At 40.2% G+C, this 17,966-nt stretch overlaps 1 protein-coding gene across 2 annotated transcripts in view; it reads right to left on the reverse strand.

Annotated features, from left to right (window-relative positions):
* The window catches only part of LOC117527442 (protein kinase C beta type-like), a 267,696-nt gene that overhangs the window by 117,643 nt on the left and 132,087 nt on the right, over window positions 1-17,966 (reverse strand). The window lies entirely within an intron of this gene.

Below are 17,966 nucleotides of genomic sequence, written 5' to 3' on the forward strand. Positions count from 1 at the left end.
ATGACAGCCATTTCCCCAGGGCCTTTACCTGACATGCAGCCCCGTATCATCAATGACTGTGGAAATTTACATGTTCTCTTCAGGTAGTCATCTTTATAAATCTCATTGGAACGGCACCAAACAAAGGTTCCAACATCATCACCTTGCCCAATGCAGATTCGAGATTCATCACTGAATATGACTTTCATCCAGTCATTCACAGTCCACGATTGCTTTTCCTTAGCCCATTGTAACCTTGTTTTTTTCTGTTTAGGTGTTAATGATGGCTTTCGTTTGCCGTCAACCTGACAGCAATATTAAATTATATATTGTGATAAATATTGATCATTATTATCACTTTACTGAGGCATTGCTAGGCCGGTAGCGTAGATTTACGTCAATGTTATCTGACTATACCCGCCCGCTGTGCATAAACAAATGACGTCATAGCGCGCAGCCCAAGAACTGTCCGCAGAGGAAAAGATAAAAAGGCGAGAAGTTTGTGTTGGTCCCAATATGGATATTCCGGATGATTTTCTCATGGATAGTACGACAATGAACAGCAGCCAAAGCAGCCAACTTGATGAGGACGCACTGCTGAATTTGGAGAGCAGCATGCACCAGCCGACACGACAAAAGTTAAAGTGAGTCAACTTTTTACGTGTTACGTGTTGTGTATCTCAGTAAAGTGATAATAATGCAAATAACATGCATTTGTCATGCGGTATGCATTTTCTGAGTCCCTCCGTCCATGCCCAGTCACCCAAAATGACATATCTGTTATTTTGGGTGACTAGGCATGGACGGAGGGCCTCTGAAAATGCATATTGCCGTCCAAAAGCATGTTACTGTATTAGTGTTTCTGCCATATCATTCAGGCCTTTGTGAAACAAACAAGCATCTAAATTTAAGGCATCTGTGATTTTATCTCACTGTGCTAATCCAATTTTACAAAATCCTGCTTTAGCAAAGTATATATAATTCTAAAAGTAAACTTGCTTTGTAGTTTGGAATTCAGTGTGAGGAGTGGTTAGCACAAATACATTCCATTCACATAATTAACTTATGATTCAAGTAGCTACAGAGCTAGTTCAGAACAGTTTTAGTCTCACTTGTAGGCTAATCAGGTTTGTTAGCATGTAGCTATCTTAAAAACATGCTGGATTTGCTTGTGTGTGAATCGGTTATTGACAGAATTAATGTGTGGGCACTGGGGAAATCAGGCTTTTACCCGGTTAGTGATTTTACTACAAATATAAGCATGCAGTTGCAATGACAGATATCTGGTTGTTAGCTTCATGCTAACACATTAATTGAAGCAAGACCAAGATTAAGTTACGTTGTAACCAAACTAACAGTGTCCAGTCTGACACCACTCAAGAACATTTACATCACCAATCCTCATGTAGCTGTCAAGCCTTAAAGTATTACGTTGGTTTATTGCAATTTCACTATTAGAGTTTTGTTTGTTTGTTTTTTTAACAAGTGTTGCAGGTTTTCTTCACAGTTTGCCAAGCTGAGCGACACCAATATTTGACAGGTTAGCAGGCATGAATTTTGAACACTAAACATCTACGGTCTGAATTTAGAATCTCTGCCCATCAACACAACTGGCTGAAATTAAATTACATGACTTCCACACACATTAACACCGCTAGAGTTTGGGGTTAAAACTTCAGGGTTCCAGATTCTGTCTGTAGCAGCCATGTAGGCTGATGAAGATCGTCATTTCTGTCACTAATCTCCATTTTGAAAAAGACTAATTGTATTCCAGAGGCGTAAAATTCCCTCCGCCTGAGCCGTGAGTGCGATTACTGTTGCTGGTCAAGTTCTGAGGTCACATCCAATTAGCAGAAGCAGGGCCGGTGGTGCTGCTTCTTAAGCAGCTCTCTCACACACACACACACACACACACACACACACACACACACACACACACACACACACACACACACACACACACACACACACACACACACACACACACACACACACACACACACACACACACACACAAGATTGTGCAGAAAAGGCAACTACAACCCTGGCAATAATTATGGAATCACCGGCCTCGGAGGATGTTCATTCAGTTGTTTAATTTTGTATAAAAAAAGCAGATCACAGACATGACACAAAACTAAAGTCATTTCAAATGGCAACTTTCTGGCTTTAAGAAACACTATAAGAAATCAAGAAAAAAAGATTGTGGCAGTCAGTAATGGTTACTTTCTTAGACCAAGCAGCAGAAAAAAATATGGACTCATTCAATTCTGAGGAATAAATTATGGAATCATCCTGTAAATTTTCATCCCCAAAACTAACACCTGCATCAAATCACATCTGCTTGTTAGTCTGCATCTAAAAAGGAGTGATCACACCTTGGAGAGCTATTGCACCAAGTGGACTGACATGAATCATGGCTCCAACACGACAGATGTCAATTGAAACAAAGGAGAGGATTATCAAACTCTTAAAAGAGGGCAAATCATCACGCAATGTTGCAAAAGATGTTGGTTGTTCACAGTCAGCTGTGTCTAAACTCTGGACCAAATACAAACAACATGGGAAGGTTGTTAAAGGCAAACATACTGGTAGACCAAGGAAGACATCAAAGCGTCAAGACAGAAAACCTAAAGCAATATGTCTCAAAAATCGAAAATGCACAACAAAACAAATGAGGAACGAATGGGAGGAAACTGGAGTCAACGTCTGTGACCGAACTGTAAGAAACCGCCTAAAGGAAATGGGATTTACATACAGAAAAGCTAAACGAAAGCCACCATTAACCATCATGGGCAAGGTGATGATGTTGGAACTTTTATTTGGTGCCGCTCCAATGAGATTTATAAAGATGACTGCCTGAAGAGAACATGTAAATTTCCACAGTCATTGATGATATGGGACTGCATGTCAGGTAAAGGCACTGGGGAGATGGCTGGCATTACATCATCAATAAATGCACAAGTTTACGTTGATATTTTGGACACTTTTCTGATGTTTGGGGATGATGAAATTATTTTTCAAGATGGTAATGAATCTTGCCGTAGAGCAAAAACTGTGAAAACATTCCTTGCAAAAAGACACATAGGGTCAATGTCATGACATAGGGTCAATGTCAACGAGCAGATGTGATTTGATGCAGGTGTTAGTTTTGGGGATGGAAATTTACAGGGTGATTCCATAATTTATTCCTCAGAATTGAGTGAGTCCATATTTTTTTCCTCTGCTTGGTCTAAAAAAGTAACCGTTACTGACTGCCACAATCTTTTTTTCTTGATTTCTTATAGTGTTTCTTAAAGCCAGAAAGTTGCCATTTGAAATGACTTTAGTTTTGTGTCATGTCTGTGATCTGCTTTTTTTTTATACAAAATTAAACAACAGAATGAACATCTTCCGAGGCCAGTGATTCCATAATTTTTGCCAGGGGTTGCAGAAAACCACTGTACTGTTGATGTGGCTTTGTGAGATGGACCAATCTTTGATGTATCAGCTTCTACCTCAGAAAACATTACATCTGTTGCAGGATCACCATGGTACAGTTGCCTGAGGATGAGGACGGTAGTACTGGAATGCTGCACTGATGTCATATAGCCAAATTGCATATGCAAGACACCATATTAAACCCAGAACATGGCATTATTAATACTGCAAAAGAGGTCATGTTTTCACTGCTATTCATCAGACAGCAGGACATCTCATCAGGATATGAACTGATTTCAATTAAACTTTGGATAGAAACGGACATTTTGGTCAAGGAAGAGCTGAATAAGGTCTGGTCCCAATCTGTTTTGACCCTGATTCCTTTGACCTGCATGGTGCTGCCTTTGACATTTGATCCCTCTCAGTGGGCAGATCTTGTATTTGACCCTTCATCTATAATTATGACTTCTTTTATCCCAATGTTGGGTTGGATCTAGTCTTTGAGCATTGTGGGCCATAGTTCATTGACCCACAGTGCACAGCCTAAATCGCACTGTACAAGTGCATCTGCGATGTGTCTAACGTCACTTTGCTACTTACACAGAGTGCACAAAGTCAGGTGTAAGGGGCAAAACGACTGTGCTTCAGTTCTTAATTAATCATTAAGAATACTGGATATAATTCTTTTTTGACTCGTTTGGGAAGTTCTGCAACGTATGCTGTGATTACACATAACGACGTCAAGTCACGAATGCCACAAAGTATACATTCTTGGCCGCTGATCACGAATGTGATGATTCGGGGCAGAGGCATCAGCAGTCATCAGGAGCTGCTGCAACCTGTTACCATGCGTTACGATTAATTGTACGTATTGCAGGCGAATTATCAGGAACCATTATGCACAGTCAAGAATTAATGTTCCACGCTACTGCACGTAACAGCGCATCGTTACATTCTGTCACATTGTGAATGAGGCGAATTGTCTCCACACACACACACACACACACACACACACACACACACACACACACACACACACACACACACACACACACCCATATTCATCCATCAACTGCTGAACAATTCAGATCGCGCCAGTTTACTCCTCAAAATCCACAGCAGAAGAACTTTGTGATTGCATGCTTAGTTGGGCTCTGTGCCATGGAGTGGTGCAGAGAGGAGGAGGAGACACAGAGAGCCAGATGTGTGGCTCCACGTGGCTCTCGTCTCACTCGTTTTCCCCAAACATCAGGCACAGCAGCAGGTGGAACACCTGCAGGAGTGCACTGAGCAGCATTGGAACAAAACTTTTAGCTGACTTGGCATCACTGTCCTTCTTCAGCATATTGCAGCAATGAAACTGAATGCGGTGCAGCAGGGTTTAACTGTGCGCACGTCAGAGAAGAACACTGTCATGCTCTATTAAGGATCACCAGTAATCGAGACGGATCAACACGCTCAGTTGTGACCTTCACGACATGAAGTGAAATGAGCGTGGTGCGTGACATTCGTGGAAGCTTTTTTGACAGCCAAAAACATGCATGCTCCACGAAAATCACGAATATCACGCACTGTTAAGAAACCTATTGAGATGCGTTAAGTCACGTTAAGAATGTCAGGAATGTGCCAAGAATTACGCAAATATAACATTTGTAACATGTCCTGCCTATGTGTAAACACAGCATTATATTCCAAAGTAACTAACATTTGAAAAAACACTGCATTATCAGCTATGGCCACAAGATGGCATTGTCCACCATTTCAACCTCCTCCTGTATACTGAATGAGGTAGTGATTGATACTCTGGAGCAGGAGAAGGAGAAGACAAAGCTCTGAGTGAGAAAAACGTTCTTTGTCTAAGAGAAGGAGTAAATTTAAGAAATTATGCTCTCAAACTGAAACACCACAGTTTGGAATAAAAAGATGAAATTCTGTTTAAGTCTAAAAAAAAGTTCAATCCTGTTGTCAAAATTCTGACTAACCAAAATGTTGCTGCATTTGTATGAATGAAGGTTGGATGAAGGACAATATGACATGTAATGTAACAAATCTTCTGTCCTCCTGCAGCTCACATCACTGAACACGATGAAACCTCCAGTCTATATACAGCAGACTAAGTGCAGCAGCAAAAAAGTAGTTGGCACCAAAAACAAAAATGGCCAGTAATCTCACACCATAACATAATCTCAGGAAGTCAGAGAATTTAGGTTTTCATGCTGTTGAAGCTCCAAGCATTTAACCTGAGCAGAGAACAAACAGCCAGCATTAAATCCTCAGTGGAGCAGGTCAATAAATATTAAATGATGTTTGTTCAATTGACCATCAGAGCAAGGAGGAGAAACCGCCAAACTCTCTCACAGGACGTGTACAGTCACACGTGCATGAATGCTGTGTGTAGTATGTGCACATAACTGTGCATTTTATTTTATTGTAGGGAAGCATATGTCCGATGTTTACTCTTTAACTGCAAAGAGTGTTTATGGGTGTGAAGCTGAGTGGAGAGCAAAAAAATGAACGTGCACAGCAGCATTAGCGTGCCTGTCAGCAGCGCTCATTTTCCGAACAAAACTGTCTCAGAGTCTTTAGCTCTGTATAAATTCTACTTGTATCTGTTCAGGCTGGGAGCAAGTCACCACCCCAAATAAAGCATCTTAGGGGTTCTTTCACCACTAATGTCAAATCTGACATGAAGATTGTGGCGGCGATGAGCAGCACCGCACGTTGATGTTTTGGTCTGTCATGGCGAGAAGGAAGCAAAGTCTAAAAACAGAATTACCAGTTTACATTCCCACAGTTTTTACATTTGCAGTTTATAACATATAAACTGCAAAACAGAGCAGAAGTTTGACTCTAAGTGAATGTTGGATCATGCACATCTCAGTTGTGGATGTCTGGGTTGTACATATTTAGATCATGCACTTCTGGTCGTGCATGTTTGCATCATGTACGTTTATCACACGTAATCACTTCACATTATTATCAACTTTAGCATCAATTTCCAGAAGCTTATTGTTATATTTTTAGTGAGGATGCCTGAGGCATCATTACAGAACCAAAGTTGGCTTCCCTTCCCCCTTTAACAAAGCACTGGACTGCCCAGACAATCCCAAGGCCGGAATCTGTAGGCTTAAGATGTGCATGGATAGCTCTGTATATCACTCAGCTTGGTGCCGGGAACTAAGAGACCCCCGTTTTTCCACAAAGTGTCTGAAGAGAACCCAAACTCCCTGGCTGAATTTATGGCACCTCAGGACATTGCAACAACAGTGGACAAAGGATCAAAAATAGGACTGAGGGCCGTACTATGGTTCTGGTCAACACTGATTCTAACAGGATGTACTAGACAGTTTAATGAAACCTGTCCAATTCAGGTAACTTCCAAACACAGGAAAGGGCATTTTCTGCCAATAACATCTCAAGCGTCCCATCTTATCAGCGACCCTTGTAAAACAACTCCCCCAACCCCATTATCAGAGACATTAGGTGGACATGTCCACAATCAACACCAGTATAGCACAACAGTGCCACCTGAAGGACATGTTGGGAACTTTGCCAAAACTCATAAAACAAAGGTTATTCAAAGAATCGAATATTTGCCCCAAGAATTTATTTGCAGCTATGTTCTGCACATGTGCCTTTCATGTGATGAGTATATTCCTTTTTGCATAATGTGTTATTGCATGCCTCAATGTTATCTGCTTATTACTGATGAATAATAAATGCTTCAATGTGCAGCATACTTTAACCAGGTTCTGTTTCCTTCTAGGGATTAGTCAGAATATGGTTTTCAATCAGGCTTATATGTTAGTATCAAAGAAAGAATGTGTCATTTTATTTTATTTGCTATATAAGGTTCTTCAAATACTTTCTGATCAAAGCAATCTGATGGCAAGTGGGTGGAGCTTATGGCCATATGTGAAGCCCTCTTTAAAAAGGTCATGGAAACAAAGAATCAGTTTCTTAGCTTTCTTGTTTTGTTTTTTTTGTCTCTTAGTTTTTGTCTGCTTTTTGTCTCCGCTCATTCGTAGTACGTTTAATTCCTGCCTTTGTTTTCTGTAGCAGTTTTGATACTCAAGTTTTCCAAGTAACTTTAAGCCAAAGCCCTGGAGTCACATGAGAAGTCAGGGTCCCAGATAACTCAGAACCAGGGGCGGAAAACAAATCATCTAAGGCTGAATCCTCAGTGTCTGGTGGAAGGAAGTCCCCAGACCCAAAGAACTGGACCGAAACTCTTCAGACCTACTGATGTCACCTGACCCGGGTCCAGATAAATCAAAAATCTGCAAGTACTCCGATGGTCTTTGCTGTCAGATGGATGCTCAAAGTGGCTTAGTTAATTTTCTTAATCATTTTGTGAATCCAAAATGTACCACTAAGTTTATTCTTATTAATTACTCTTCATATTTAGCTCCTCGTTTACTTTTCCCATTTCCTTGATTCCTCAGCGTCTTATCTCTTATCACCTCAGTCATAAAACTATGAATTGTTATCCATATTCACAACATCTCAGTCACATGTGTTTGTTACATGTAAATAAATGTTAAAATTATGCCAGTTGTTTTTGTTGTGTCCAGTTGAAGACACATGTTCAATCAGTCGTATTCAGAAATTATGACTTTCAGATTTAAGACTGATCAAATTTGATATTATTTTCCCCACGGTATTGTGGATGGTATCCCTTACAAGGTAATTCAGTTTAAGATTGAATTAAATATCCTGTTTATTTAAATATGCTACAAATTCATCATGTGAATATCATTATCAACAATAAATTATCAATAACTCTCCGGGTGCTCTGGCTTCCTCCCACATCCAAAGACATGCAGGTTAGGTGAATTGGGACCTTTAAATTCACCTGCATGTTTGTGGTCCTGCGACAGACTGATGCCCCGTCCAGGGTGTACCCCGCCTCACGCCCTGTGACTGCTGGGATAGACTACAGTGACCCTTAATATGAGTAAGCTGGTATAGAAAATGGATGGATTGTTAAAAATATATCAAGATATGTTATTTATTATATTTATTAATTAAACATTCAAAGTGATGAGAAAGAACAGTTCCATTATCTTGTATGGAGAGTCAACAAAATCTGAATGACAGCTATCCGAGTTTAAATTATGAAACGACGTGTTCCCTGTGACATGCATGGAGTGAATTGATAGATAAATGACTCCTTCGTCCCACCTGTAGGATGCAGCTCGTATTATGAATTTAAAACTTTTCTCCACATTTCATCAGTAACATACTACATGCCAGATGCTCTTACTAACGTGTGTTGTCATGGAGTGGGTAAGATCTAGACCTTATTCGGGTCTGGCGCTTTGAGGTGATGTACATTACGATTTAGTGTTGAATAATTAAGCTGAAACAGTCACATTGTGGTTGAAGCCACGTTTGAGTCGAGGGCACAAATGCAGAAGCGTGTGCTACATCAGGCTGCACAATCACTCCCACAATCCTTTGCTGCTGCTTTAGGAGTTAATCCGCTGCAATGACATCAGGCTGTGGTAGCTCTACACTGACACCTGCAGGCAGAAATGACAAACTACAATGTCCAATAAAACTGTTGTCAGAACAAATCGTGCAACGCTCTGATGTCATTTTCACTTTGAACACTCAACAGCTGTCATAACATCATGAGAGGTGGAAAATACTGTAAATGTTCTGACTGATGATAATTTGAAAATATAACACAATGCTAGAATACACTCGGCCGTATGAGCATTGTCTTTTTTTTTATAATTTGCAGTTGTTTAATTGGTATCCCTGAGCAAACATATATATAAAATTAATTATGCATTTATTGTTATTTACATTAAATAAATTGTCTTACTTACAATTTGTACAAGTTCAATAAATCCCCTTTATCAATCAATCAATCATAAACAATATTTACATTTATGAGCTTTTGACAAGAGCGGAAGTTAGTGTGCATGTTGACATCCGTCTTTTAAATCACTCCACAGATGTTATCAGGTTCCAAAAACAGTGTTTTCAGTTTTATAAGTGTTTATTTCTCACTAACTTTTACAGAATATACGAGAACGATGTTATATAAACACATAAATGAAGCGATTTTACAGAGCCTGACATCACAGTGCCGCTCTATTCTGATTGGCTGTCACCCCCACCACTCAAAACAAAAATGGAACAGAATGAAACCGAATGTGACTTTTTAACCTCTTAAAATAGGTCAAGGTTAGGAATCTTTGAACTTGTCCAAGGTCTGTGTAACAAGAATATTCCCTGTGAATTTGAAGATTCTAGTAGTAACAGGAATAAAGTTATGCTGAGCACAGACAGGCGGACAGACGGACGCAAAATCTTTGCAATACCCGATGGCCACATTTGATGGTCTCGGGTAAAAACTAGAATGCATCATATTGCAGCTGGACTGTGGTAACATGACATTAATATTCAGTTCACATCAGATTTGGTTAATTCTGTTGTGCATTCCTGAATAAAGAAGCATAAGACAATACACACGATGACTTATTTGCCTCCCCAACAAATTACTGAATAATTTTTGTCAAACATCTGGATAAGATAAAAGATTATTTGCAAAAGATCAGAAATACATGCAATGAAATGACATGATGCATTTTAGAGAGGATGCCACGAAAAAGACAAATCCAAGATATTAGGTATTTAAAGAATTTATTTATTTATTTATTTGTGTGTGTGTGTGTGTGTGTGTGTGTGTGTGTGTGTGTGTGTGTGTGTGTGTGTGTGTGTGTGTGTGTGTGTGTGTGTGAGACGGTGCTTCCGTGTGTGCCTCAGTTTTTGTTGCAGCTTTTGAGCCAGGCCGTAACAATGTGACATATAAAGCCACTGCTCAAGCTGGGATCAAACCAGCGACTCTCTTTTAACAACTGTTTCTCGAACATTTAGGATGCTTCTCCAACACTTGTTAAACCTCCAGTAACTGACCCTACATAAATCAATGAAAGAAAAAACTAAAAACTCTAATTTTGTACTTTTTGATGCAGATTTGTGCCATTTTCTTTCCATTTATTAGGTGGTGGGTCCAGAGGGGTTTGCTCCTAATGCAACTAATGGATAGTTTCATTAATCAGTCAACTAATTTCTCAATTGTTTAGTTGTTAGGTCCATAAAATGTCAGAAAACGGTGAAAAACATCTTCCAGTGTTTTCCAGAACCAAAGATGATGCTTTCAAATGTCTTGTCTTGTCCACAATCCAAAAATATTCCATTTTACGACAGAGACAAATAAAGAAACTAGTCAAATAAACAAGAAATGATTCACAATTAAGAAACTGAAATCAGATAACTTGGATATAAAAAAGTAAGTGGGTAGAGAAAATGGATGGATGGACACAAAATGATTAATCATCAAATGATTAAAGAGTTTCTGATTTAACAGTTGATTAATTAATCGCGACAGCTCTAGTGTGCACTTGTCATTATTCAGGATTGAAGTCACAGTATTTGTGGTAAATGTGCAAATATGCATTTTAAAGTAACTTCCTATTGCAACATTCCCTGCATATTCATTTTCTGAATTGTTTTGTAAGCAGAGGGTCACCCCTTTGAGTCTGGTCTGCATGAGGTTTCTTCCTCAGAGGGGAAGAATCCTCATGCAGTTGTTCACATCTGCATGAAAAAATAGTCCAACAGTTTAAGAACAATGTTTCTCAAGGTTCAACTGCAAGAATTTCCATATTCCATCATCTACAGTCCATAATATAATCAGAAAAGTCAGAGAATCTGGAGATCTTTCTACACGTAAATGGCAACGCTGAAAACCAACATTAAATGCCCGTGACCAGTGGTGGGCACAGTTCTGCTAACCCACTAACCGCTAATTATCGAAGATAATGTTTTCATTATCGGATTAGCTTTTCAGATAAGTTTGAAAATCATCATCAGATCAACTTATCTTCCGTTAAGTTTTGGTCCAATAATTTTTAGACAGCTAACATTTTTGTAGACATAGCTTTTTGTAGTAGGTGCACAGCTCTATCCTCTACAAACAGAGAAGAGCTGGTTTCAGAAGAAGCCGCTCTATCCTCTGCAGGCAAAGGAGAACTGATCATAGAAAAGAAAAAAGCTCATTTCTTTTGGCCCCATACTAACATGCTGGCAATATCACCCAAGTCATCCAGAGGCATACAGTTTCAACTTATGGTTAAAATTTTAACCAAACTAATTTTAGACAAGTTATTTAAATTAACATCACGTCTGAAGTTTTATGAAGTGAAAATATCAGATATATGTTTTAGTTTTAAAGTATTGGACTAATTTCAAAGGTTTTATTGTGGACATGGTGTGTGCGCAGTGCATTCTGGGTAAAAGTTCACGACAGGAGAAATGTATTTGAGATGCTCTGATCAGGCTCCACACGAACAACAGCATTAAACTCTTTGTATATTGTGCCTAAAACTCTGGTGAATATGTTCTCTGGGTTTACAGATGCTGTTATTGTGTTTGTTTTATGTAAAAATGCCAGAAGAAGCCCAGGTTGCTCCTCCAAAAGCCAAAAAGTCAGTTAAATTGTGATTCAGGCCATGTGATATAACCGACGTTAAAATGCACAGAACACTGCCATCTATTGGTGACCGGTTATATCACAGTGTTGTTGACCGCAGGATTTTAAAATTATCTGTAGGTTTCCAAAACCTGAGTGACCACACACATGGACATTAAAAAAAAAAAAAAAAAATCATAGATCTGACAGGTTTAGTTGTACACTGTGTGGTGTCAGCCACACGGTAAAAACAACACACACAAACAGATTTCACACACGAACATTCCCAGGTCAGACACTTCGCTTTCTGACTGGCTGCATGTCACATTATGCTCCTCACGTCCTTCTTAACACACCACACACGGCAAGAATATCTGATAAGATTATATTTAGCGTCATCACTATTGTCGGGGCATCCTTAAGATTGCCAGAAGGGGAAGATCGGGGTCCAATATCGGCCTAATTATCTTGCCAAGTGAACCAGGCTTGATGTTATGACGCCTCACGGAGCGACTGATTGATGCGTTATGCCACCGCACCGAACATGTTTTCAATATTATCCGATTTTTTTGTGCGACTGACACTGTTATTCAAGCATTCAAAAGGCGATTCCTATCGCCACACAACTCCAGCAACCACACACGAGAAAGTTTTTTGACAGTTCTTGTTATTCAAAGAAACCTTGTCTCCTTAACAGGATAGAGTTGTGATGTAATCACACGTGCGCTTAGGTGCTGTCTAGCGGGATCTTGAAAATTTCTTTCTTTTTTTTATACAAATGAGAAAAATGACATATTTTACAAAAGCACATTTATTTGTAAACACCAACACGTTACATTGATTCACTTATGTTGGTTTTTACACAGAATGAATGAATCAACCAATCAGTATGAGCAGAGGTGTTGTGAAGGTGTAGGAACACGGACCCACAACAGGGGGCGTTAAATGGGCAATGGATAAGCCAAACAGTAACAATTTAATGTTGTGAAGTGCACAACGGAATACAGACAAATACAGTTTTGGTACTACAAACAATTATATGTTGAGTGACATGTGGGCAGGCTGAGGATAAGAGACGTCCGTCCAGAACCGAGCCGGATCCCACACGGCCCTCACCGCCAACGGATCTGAAGAACACCGGAGCCGCCAAGTCCTGGATCCCCAGGTGGCCACCGTCTCCAGCTGTCAGACCTGGTACTGCTGGCAGAGAACAGAAACAGTATAGATGAGTGTGAGTTCGCACACTCAGTAATCCCACAGTCTGTGTTCTTTTGGGATGGAGCACCTCCACCTCCAATCACACACTCGTGCAGCTCCTGTCTAACCACTTATCTGGTTGGGGTGTAAAGCGAAGCCTTCGCTGATCACACCAAACGCCAATCCCACAGATAAGGCACCACTACAGGAAAACGGCTGCAAAAAGGTATCAGACTATAAGTCAGGGTTAAGTTTAGCAAAGAAATTACCTCTTCTGGTAGCTGATTTCTCGGCGGGGAGGTGGAGTTGCAGTCTGGCCTTTACGGTGGTGGTGATGTGATGTGGATGAGTGACAGCTGGTGCTGATGACGAGTGACAGCTGTCACTCCCGGTTGCTATGACGCCCTCTGGTGCTTGAAGCCCGCACTTCAAGCAGGGCGCCATCTGGTGGTGGTGGGCCAGCAGTACCTCCTCTTCAGCGGCCCACACAACAAGAGGCTTAGTTTACCCATAATCCCTTTGGTGTGTTAATGTTCAAATATTCAGAATTAGTGCATTATTTTAAAATAAATAAATAAATGTGTTATATATCACTTTGTATATTTTAAGAGTTTACATTAATGTAGTTTTCTATCCGTAATAATTTTATTTATAAAGCAAAACCATAATTCAAACCTGCTTTCCATTTCAAGACGTCTGCCTCATCGCTGGACCACTGTATCCTGTCAGGGTAAATGACACTTTCCTACACCAGGGGGACCGAGCTCGGTCACTCGGGAGGAGCTCGGAGTCGAGCTGCTGCTCCTCCACGTCTAAAGGAGTCAGTTGAGGTGGCTCGGGCATCTTTTCCGGATGCCCCCTGGACGCCTCGCTGGAGCTCATTTGAAATGGGCAGATGCAAAGTGGAAAAGTGTGCTGTGGTCTGATAAGTCCACATTTCAAATTGTTTTTGGAAATAATGGACATCGTGTCCACCGGACAAAAGAGGAAAAAGACCATCCAGATTGTTACCAGCGCAAAGTTCAAAAGCCAGTATCTGTGATGGTATGGGGGTGTGTTAGTGCCCATGGAATGGGCAACTTACACATCTGTGATGGCACCATCAATGCTGAAAGGTACATCCAGGTTTTGGAGCAACACATGCTGCCATCTAAGCAACGTCTTTTTCAGGGACATCCCTGCTTATTTCAGCAAGACAATGCCAAGCCACATTTTGCACATGTTACAACAGCGTGGCTTTGTAGTAAAAGAGTGCAGGTACTAGACTGGCCTGCCTGTAGTCCAGACCTGTCACCCACTGAAAATGTGTGACACATTATGAAGCGCAAAATACAACAAGAGACCCCTGACTGTTCACCAACTGAAATCGTACATCAAGCAAGAATGGGAAAGAATTCCACGTACAAATCTTCAGTTCCCAAACGCTTATTGAGTGTTGTTAGAAGGAAAGGTGATGTAACACAGTGGTAAACATACCACTGTCCCAGCTTTTTGGAAATGTGTTGCAGGCATCCATTTCAACATGAGCAAATATTTGCACAAAAACAATAAAGTTTATCAGTTTGAACATTAAAGATCTTGTCTTTGTGGTGTATTCAACTGAATATAGGTTGAAGAGGATTTGCAAATCATTGTATTCTGTTTTTATTTACATTTTACACAATGTCCCAACTTGTTGGGTTGTATAAGACGATTAAATTAGCTTTGATTTTTAATTTTGTAATGACGTTTAAAATGATACAAAAGTATTTCTGAATGATTATTTGTAAAATGTGATCAGCTAAGATCAGCACTGTCACTAAATGATGAAATTATCAAACATTTTGTGAGTTTTGGGGAAGAGAGCAAAATTATCATATAAATATGGGAATTACAGTGAGGAAAATAAGTATTTGAACACCCTGCGATTTTGCAAGTTCTCCCACTTAGAAATCATGCAGGGGTCTGAAATTTTCATCTTAGGTGCATGTCCACTGTGAGAGACATAATCTTAAAAAAAAAATAAAAAAAAAAAAAAAAATCCGTGAATCACAATGTATGATTTTTTAATAATTTATTTGTATGTTACTGCTGCAAATAAGTATTTGAACACCTACCAACCAGCAAGAATTCTGGCTCACACAGACCTGTTAATTTTTCTTTAAGAAGCCCTCTTATTCTGCACTCTTTACCTGTATTAATTGCACCTGTTTGAACTTGTCACCTGTATAAAAGACACCTGTTCACACAATCAATCATACTCCAACCTGTCCACCATAGCCAAGACCAAAGAGCTGTCTAAGGACACCAGGGACAAAACTGTAGACCTACACAAGGCTGGGATGGACTACAGGACAAGAGGCAAGCAGCTTGGTAGAAGACAACAACTGTTATGTTTATTAGAAAGTGGAAGAAACACAAGATGACAGTCAATCTCCCTCGGTCTGGGATTTAATGCAAGATCTCACTTTGTGGGGTAAGGATGATTCTGAGAAAGCTCAGAACTACACAGGAGGACCTGGGCAATGACCTGAAGAGAGCTGGGACCACAGTCACAAAGATTACATTAGTAACACATGATGCTGTCATGGTTTAAAATCCTGCAGGGCAGCAAGGTCCCCCTGCTCAAGCCAACACATGTCCAGGCCCGTTTGAAGTTCACCAGTGACCATCTGGATGATCCAGAGGAGGCATGGGAGAAGGTCATGTGGTCAGATGAGACCAAAATAGAGCTTTTTGGAATCAACTCCACTTACCATGTTTAGAGGATGAGAACAACCCCAAGAAAACCATCCCAACCATGAAGCATGGGGGTGGAAACATCATACTCTGGGGGTGCTCTTCTGCAAAGGGGACAGGTCGACTGCACCGTACTGAAGGGAGGATGGATGTGGTCATGTATTGCGAGATTTTGGCAAACAATCTCCTTCCCTCAGTAAGAGCATTGAAGATGGGTCATGACCCCAATGACACGGGGTCATGACAATGACCCCAAACACACAGCCAGGGCAACTAAGGAGGGGCTCCATAAGAAGCATTTCAAGGTCCTGGAGTGGCCTGGCCAGTCTCCAGACCTGAACTCAATAGAAAATCTTTGGAGGAAGCTGAAACTCCAAACCTGAAAGATTTGGAGAAGATCTGTATGGAGGAGTGGACCAAAATCCCTGCTGCAGTGTGTGCAAACCTGGTGAAAAACTACAGGAAACGTTTGACCTCTGTAACTGCAAACAAAGGCTACTGTACCAAATATTAACATTGATTTTCACAGGTGCTGAAATACTTATTTGCAGCAGTAACATACAAATAAATTATAAAAAAAAAATAAATCATACATTGTGATTTCTGGATTTTTTTTTTTTTTTTTTTTTTTTAGATTATGTCTCTCACAGTGGACATGTACCTAAGATGAAAATTTCAGAACCCTCCATGATTTCTAAGTGGGAGAACTTGCAAAATCGCAGGGTGTTCAAATACTTATTTTCCTCACTGTATTTCACATCTGGCAATGCTGCACGTGGCAATGCAACGCATTCTGGTCCTTAAAGTAGGAAAAATTGTTATTGTTATTGTTATGTTATTGTAATTGTTGTTGTAATTATCTTAGCAGATGCTAATTTCGGTCTGTCAATCAGGATGATTTTATTACCCCGCGTGCACAGTAAGCACACGTGTCCCAGTATCTGTACGACCCTTTTTTCCTATTAGAAACATCATCCACAATATTAGTTAGTCATCAAGTTTGTTTAATATTGATGCAGGCTGTTAAGAAGCACAAAGTTTGATGATGTTATTCATTAATTTCTACCTGTTGACGAGGCACTGGAGTTGAGGATATAATTTTTTTTCTAACTATTAGCAAGCATGTGTCGCTACTATTGGACTTAATAGTGACGGCACGAACCCTTTACCAGGTCATTTCGGCCTTTGCTCCGATATGTATGAATGATTAATTGCTGAGTTTTGAGTTCATTTCAGGTCTTTTGCATTCATCCTGCACCTCAGAATGCTGACCAGTAGAAGGAGCAAGATGACTGATGTTTGGAATTTTGCTTTCTGTAGTCTATGAGCACAAACCAATTTTGACCTAATCAGTACCACTTAGGAGGACTTAACACTTACAATCCAGCCTCAGTGTACAAAGGCCTGCACAAAATACATGCTGGCAGCCATACCGAGGTAGGGTCAATGAAGGATTACACAGGGGTCAACATTTAAAAATCTCCCAATCATACTGAAAATTATATCACACTAGCTGAGTTACCCGTTCTATGCACAGGTAATAGAGAAGAATTTTAACCATGTCATGGTACATTTCATGTCACTTTAGTTAAGGTATAGCAAGTTGCACTGCACTGTGTGTATGTTGTCATCATTCATTTTTATAAAGCAATTTGTAATATTCATGAGACTGAAGTGAATGATGATAAAAGGTGATAGCATGTCATATCACTGCAATGCTGTGGGATATAGAATGTTCTTAGTGTGACCCTGAGGTGCACAAATGAAAAGTCTGCCAGGGTGACCAACACAGGACCATTCTACATACAGCTGACTGTGTAAGAAGCAGGATGTCTCCAGATTTAGCCCAATCACTTTCAGTGACTGTCGCAGCGACTTTTTGGGAGGCATAATTGCAAAAACATGAGCTTTAACTCACACAGACCCCGTTCGGGTATCACCGGTGTTGGGCTCGTAGTTAGACCTGTTTGCTTTCTTCACCTCTATGAGGAACCTGCAAGCAGATGGCCCGTTCGTTAGCTGGTAAGCTTGCAATCTGTGTTTTGTCTAATGCTGTTTAGATATTTATGGAGTATGTTCATGTCCGACTTGGTTTTTCTAATCGTGTTTTTAGCTTTCTGGTGTGTAAATGAGGGTGAGTGTGTGTAGCGTCGTAGCCATATAA

Source organism: Thalassophryne amazonica, chromosome 16 (genome assembly GCF_902500255.1).
Source record: "Thalassophryne amazonica chromosome 16, fThaAma1.1, whole genome shotgun sequence".
In the NCBI taxonomy this organism is placed as follows: Eukaryota; Metazoa; Chordata; class Actinopteri; order Batrachoidiformes; family Batrachoididae; genus Thalassophryne; species Thalassophryne amazonica.